This window comes from Dama dama, chromosome 8, assembly GCF_033118175.1.
Source record: "Dama dama isolate Ldn47 chromosome 8, ASM3311817v1, whole genome shotgun sequence".
Lineage (NCBI taxonomy): Eukaryota > Metazoa > Chordata > Mammalia > Artiodactyla > Cervidae > Dama > Dama dama.
Window position 1 is genome coordinate 9,461,512 of NC_083688.1, and position 6,945 is coordinate 9,468,456.

The 6,945-nt window shown below is 39.4% G+C and overlaps 1 pseudogene; it reads right to left on the reverse strand.

Annotated features, from left to right (window-relative positions):
• Positions 1 to 5,775: 5,775 nt before the first annotated feature.
• LOC133061044 (large ribosomal subunit protein eL21-like) lies at positions 5,776 to 6,269 on the reverse strand (annotated as a pseudogene).
• Between the last annotated feature and the right edge of the window lie 676 nt (positions 6,270 to 6,945).

A 6,945-nucleotide genomic window follows, 5' to 3' on the forward strand; every position in this document is an offset into this window, starting at 1 on the left:
GCCCAGTTTTTTCCTGTTTATCATTTTGTTATTAATTCATAGAAGTTATTTTTACATTAATAATATTAGCCTTCTGTCTAGGGGGATTTTCCTTCCATTTTAGTTAGTTTGTAGTGTCTTTTGGTATTCAAAAATTTCAAAAAATGGTACTATGGCCCCACTACCATTATAAGGTGAATTAATATGGTGGGACTTCCCTCATAGCTCAGTTGGTAAAGAATCTGCCTGCAATGCAAGAGACCCGGTTCTGATTGCTGGGTCGGGAAGATCCCCTGGAGAAGCAAATGGCAACCTACTCCAGTATTCTTGCCTAGAGAATCTCCATGGACAGAGGAGCCTGGCAGGCTACAGTCCATGGGATTGCAAGAGTCAGACACGACTTAGCAACTAACCCACCACCACCACAGTGTGGTGGGAGGTGGGGAAAGCAGTTCACAGAAAATGTGATGCTGGCCAGAAAACTTAATGGGTGTCTACTGTATGAAATGTTATAAAGATATGGCCTTTCTAGCAAACAACTGCAAGGAAATGACAGGAGGCACTGGATGTGGGTGCTGTTATTTACCTGAGTCATGGTTTACATGTCACCATCCACCATAATTTCTCTAATCATTTATTTACTCAACAAACATTTATTAAGCAGCTATAATGTACCAAGCTCTGTATTATAGCAGAATACAAAAATAACTAAGATGTGGGTCCTACTTTTGAGAGGCTCATGCTGTATTTGGGGAGGTAGAAATGTTAAATTACCAGTAGTCACAAAAAAATGTTAAATTACCATGAGCATCACACTAGGAAGATGATGATGCCCCAGGCTAAGAAGCTGTAGACATAAGAAGTGAATGGGAAAGCAACCTAGATGCCCATCAGCAGACGAATGGATAAGGAAGCTATGGTACATATACACCATGGAATATTACTCAGCCGTTAAAAAGAATTCATTTGAATCAGTTCTAATGAGATGGATGAAACTGGAGCCCATTATACAGAGTGAAGTAAGCCAGAAAGATAAAGAACGTTACAGCATACTAACACATATATATAGAATTTAGAAAGATGGTAACGATAACCCTATATGCAAAACAGAAAAAGAGACACAGAAATACAGAACAGACTTTTGGACTCTGTGGCAGAAGGTGAGGGTGGGATGTTTCAAAAGAACAGCATGTATATTATCTATGGTGAAACAGATCACCAGCCCAGGTGGGATGCATGAGACAAGTGCTCGGGCCTGGTGCACTGGGAAGACCCAGAGGAATCGGGTGGAGAGGGAGGTGGGAGGGGGGATCCGGATGGGGAATACATGTAACTCCATGGCTGATTCATGTCAATGTGTGACAAAAGCCACTGAAATGTTGTGAAGTAATTAGCCTCCAACTAATTAAAAAAATAAAAAAGTATATATATATATATATATATATATATATATATATGAAAAAAAATAAAACTTTGATTATTGCCAAAAAAAAAAAAAGAAGTAAATGGGAGACTTCCCTGGTGGTCCAATGGTTAAGAATCTGCCTTGCAATGCAGGCACCATGGGTTCAGTCCCTGGTCTGGCAAGATCCCACATGCTGTGGGGCAAAGCCTGGGCACCACAGCTAGACAGTCCATGTGGCCAACAAAAGATCCCACATGACTCAAAGGAGATCTCTTGTGCAAAAAAAAAAAAAAAAAAAGTGAGCGGATCTGTGTTACATTTTAAAGGCAAAACTGAAAGAACTTATTGATAATTGGATATAGGTATCAGGAAAAGAGGGATCAGAGATGATCCTAGGTTTTGGGCCTGAATAATTGTGAATAATATCCAGAAGAGACTTCATTTTGCGATCCCATGGACTGTAGCCTACCAGGCTCCTCCATCCATGGGATTTTCCAGGCAATAGTACTGGAGTGGGTGGCCATTTCCTTCTCCAGGCGATCTTCCTGACCCAGGGATCGAACCCGGGTCTCCCACATTGTAGACAGACGCTTTACTGTCTGAGCCACCAAGGAAGTCCTTCATGTACATAAATATATGTATATAATGTTTGGCTGCGTGGGGTCTTTGTTGCTGTGTGCAGGCTTTCTCCAGTTGTCAAGAGTGAGGACCACTCTCTAGTTGGGGTGCTTGGACTTCTGTTGCAGTGGCTTCTTTCATTGTGGAGCACAGGCTATATGGCACACGGGCTTAGTTGCCCCGTGGCATGTGGAAGCATCCCGGACCAGGGATCAAACCAGTGTCCCCTGCATTGCAAGGCAGATTCTTAACCACTGGACCACCAGGGAAGCCCCCAGAAGAGTCTTTTACTGAGTTGGAGGAGACTGAAGTAGATAGAGGTTTTAGGGAGAAGTCAAGAATTCTTTTTTTTGGACACGCCAGGAACTTGAAGATGGAACCTGGCCCAGCAGTGAAAGCACCATCTCCTACAGGGAAGTCCCAAGAGTTCTATTTTAGATATGTTAAATCTGAGATGTCTGCTAGACATTCAGTGAATTTTCAAGTGTATATTTAATATATGAGTCTGGAAGGTCGGGGAGACAGGCAAGACTGGATTATAAATCAAGTGGTCAATGGCAGTATTTAAAGCTATCCGACTGATAGAGCAGAGGGTGGGTAGAGTAGAAAAGAGCCAAAGAGAGAACCAATCTTTAGAAATTATATAGAGGAAGAGGAGGATCCAACCAAGATGATTGAGGAGTGGCCATGGAGGCAAGAAGCAAACTAGAAGAATGAAGTGTCCTAGAAGTCAAGAAAAGAAATTCCTTCAAGCAGGGAGTAATCAATAGTGTTGAACAGTGTTGAGAGGCTAAGACGAAGGTAGAGATGGAGGTTATAATGACCTGAACAAGGCAGCTTTGTAGAATGGTGGGAATAAAACCTAGGTTTGAATGGATTGGAGAGAGAATAAAGATGAGAAAATAAAGATAGCAAATAGAGACAAACCCTTTGAGTGGTTCTGTAAAGAATTAGGATGATAGCTGGGAGGGAACTAGGTCAGAGAAAACTTTGAAAAAAAAACTTTTTTAAAAAATAGAAACAACTTTTGAATAGGTTGCATTAGGTACAAAATTATAAAGATACAAAAGGGTAAACAGTGAAAAGTCTCACTCCCACACCTTTCCCCCAGTCACAGTGTTTCCCTTCCTCATTCCAATGTTTCCATTTTCTTTTGAATCCTTCTGGAGATATTCTGTGTTTGTACAAGCAAATATACATGTATTCTTCCACTTTCCCTCCTTTTAAACAAATTCACAAATGATAGCTCATTCTACACACTGTTTCTGTCTCTTGCTTTTCTGTTTCTCAACATATCTTGGAGATTGTTCCATTTAGGTATACAAAAAGGTCTTCCACTTACTTTGCTTGTGGTTACATTGTGTTGTTATACTATAATTTATTTATTCAACCCCCTAGTGATTCCTCTTGATGAATATTTAGATTGTTTTCAATCTTTTGCTATTACAAAATTGCAATGAATAATTTTATATATAAGTCTTTTCACATGTGTGGCAATATATCTATAGGGTAAATTTATTTAGAAGAATTGTTGAGTCAAAGGATAAGTACATTTGTGAGTTTAATAGATATGGTTCCAAAATATTTCAATATAATTTGTACCAATATCTCTACCACCAGCAATGATATGAGTATGTTTCCCTATATCATGTTACTAATTGTTTTTATGTTTGCCAATCTAGTTAATGAAACATGGTTTCTTAGTGTATTTTAAACTTTCATTTATTTCTTTTAAGTGAGGTTGAATATATTCTCAAAAGTTTAAAAGCTATTTGTATTTCTTTTTCCTTGAATTGTCTCTTCTTATCTTTTTTTATCTTTCTTTCATCTTTCTAAAGTATTATTGGTCTTATTAATTTGTTGGACCTCTTAATATATTAGGCACATTAGCCTTCTCTTTGTGATATGAATTATAAATATGTCTTTTCAATTTGTTTATGTTGATTTTTCTCTGAAGAAAATTTTTTTTACACAGTTGAATTTTTCTGGGTTTTGTGTCATACTTTGAAAACCATCCCCACCCCCAAAGTTTTCATTTGTTTTAATCTCCCAGGAGAGTTTTTTAAGTATGGGGAAGGAGATAACTAGAGTGTGATCACACGATTTCAATAGAAAGGTAGAAATTGATAATGCAGGAGAGATTAAGGAAAATTTCAGGAGCAAAGTCTATAACTAGGCTAGAGGAAATGTAAAACAAAGCCTAAATGGGACAATTGGTCTTTAATAAGAACAGGACACTCCTGAGAATATGGGTGCTGATGCAGATATAGGTTGGTGGATTTGGTGATGAGAGGATGAGAAAGTTCTTATCTGGTTGCCATATTTTCCCAGTGGCATAAAGGCAAATTTATTAGCTAGGTGCAGAGCAGAAAAGGATGTTAGGGCTTGAGGGCAGTTGAATATTTAGAAGGTTCAGAGGCCTTACTGGATTAGATGTTCTAGTTCATATTCATTTTCCCCACCTTGGAACAAAAGATAATTTATTTAAAATTTTTGTTGGTATAATGATTCAATCTGATGGAATGACTTTGTTTCCCTTTGAAACCTTTATATTTGGAGAATGCTTCATATAATTACATTAGTATAATTAACTTGGCACCAATGTGTTATGCATGGGTTCCTAGCAGTGTGGGCTTGTCTTCAAGATGTGTTTGGGCTCACTCTTTGGCCAACAACTGAAAACTCTTCACAAATAATTCATTTTCTATACTTACCACACAGCTGCTAAAAGCTTAACAACTTGGACTTGAGTTATTTGCCTTGTTTTGTTCATTTGGCATATGTCCCTAAAGAGATAATTTGATTGGGTTGATTTGCCATTACTCAGTACTGAGTTCTGCATTTGTGTTTTTTGTTTTTAGTTCTACCTCTGTTTATTGGAGAAGGAAATGGCAACACACTCTAGTATTCTTGCCTGGAGAATCCCAGGGATGGAGGATCCTGGTAGGCTGCCATCTATGGGGTCGCACAGAGTTGGACATGACTCAGGTGACTTAGCAGCAGCACCTCTGTTTATTGCTATCAACCCACCTGCCTCCACCCAGCTCATGCTTGCATGCTCAGTCATGTGACCCCATAGACTGCAGCCCACTAGGCTCTTCTGTCCATGGGATTTCCCAAGTAAGAATACTGGAGTGGGTTGCCATTCCCTTCTCTAGTGAATTCTGCTTTTGCACGCTAAGCTACTGCTACTGCCTCAATGGCAGTTGTCTAGCCTGCATATAGCTGCCTTCGACTTGTGTCTTGGCCTCTGGTTAATCAGTTGTGATAGCAGAGTATATTTCATTCAAAACAGATTGTATGAGTCATATCACTTGAGCAGGAAAGAACAGTTTGGATCATTTTGCCTAGAAAGGGTCCAAGTACCTGGCAAGCCCAAATGGCTGCATGAACTCCTTCAGCCCTCCCAATGAATTGTTCACATCCTTTGTTTCAGTAATTAATTCTACAAGGAATCTAACTTAAGAAAATAATCCTTAGCAGGCAGTATAGCAAAGTGGTTAAGAGTCAGATAAACTTAGAATTGGATCCCAAACAGTGATGAGTTAGTATCTCCTAGAGTTTTATTTCTGTGGCTCTCGTCATCACTATGCAATTAAAAAATGAAAGAGCCTGGCTGGTAGCCCAGTTAGTAAGAGTCCACCTGCCAATACAGGGGACATGGGTTCGGTCCCTGGTCTGGGAAGAATCCACATCTCGTGGAATGACTGAGCCCATGTGCTACAACTTTTTTTTTTTTTTTTTTACAGTCCAGCTCTTTATCTTTACACGCTTCAGGCCATAAATTCATAGGGAATGGGTTCTAACAGTTCGGGTTCCTTTCCATTGGTCCTCACAAAACTGTGCTTCTCTGGGTGGAGCAGGCTGGCGCTTCAGCTGAACCCAAGTCCCTTTCTCTTTGGCTTCCTTCTTTTTCTGATCATTTTCCTTCACACATTTTAGGAAGTTATCTCGGCTCTTAGAGTGCTTAATATGCTCGATACGCACATTAATTCTCTTGGCAAGAATCTTGCCCTTAACTTGTTAGTTTACAATGATGCCAATAGCATGCTGGGTAACATTGTAGACTCTCCCAGTTTTGCCATGATAACATTTGTGGGGCATTCCTTTTTGAACAGTACCCATTCCCTTGATATCTACAATATCACCCTTCTTGTAGATTTGCATGTATGTGGCCAAAGGAACAGCTCCATGTTTTCTAAAAGGCCTAGAGAACATGTAGCGGGTGCCCCCTACTCTTTCCCTTTGTGTTGGTCGTTTTGGCGAATTACTGGAAGATGGCGGTTCCGGCCGAAAAGTGTGCTACAACTATTGAACCTGAGCTCTAGAGTCAGCAAATCACAACTATTGAACCTATGCTCCACAACTACTGAAGCCTACATAGTCTAGGGCCCGTGCTCCATGAGGAGAGAAGTCACCACAATGAGAAGCCCGAGCACTGCAACTAGAGAGTAGCCCCTGCCCTCTGCAACTCGAGGAAAGCCTGTGTGCCGCAACAGAGAACTAGCACAGTCAAAAATAAATAAATAAGTAATTAAAAAAACAAACAGAAACCCAAAAAACTCTACCACATCTCCATGGGGATGTAATTCACATACCATAAAATTCACTCATTGAAAGTGTAAAATTTAATGATTTTAACATATTCACAGACTTGTGCAACAGGAATCACTTTTGAAATATTTTCATCTTCCATAAAAGAACCCCCAGTCCATTAATCACTCCCATTCAATAAAACCCTACACAATCACTAATCTTTTTGTCTTTATGGACTTGTCTATTCTGGACTTTTCATATAGAGGAATTATGTTACTGATCTTTTTTTTTTTTTTTTTTAGCTATGTGATCTTTTTTGACCAGATTCTCTCATTTAACACAATGTTTTGAAGTTCATCCAAGTTGTAGCATACACCAGTACTTGAGTCCTTTGAATTGCTCAATTA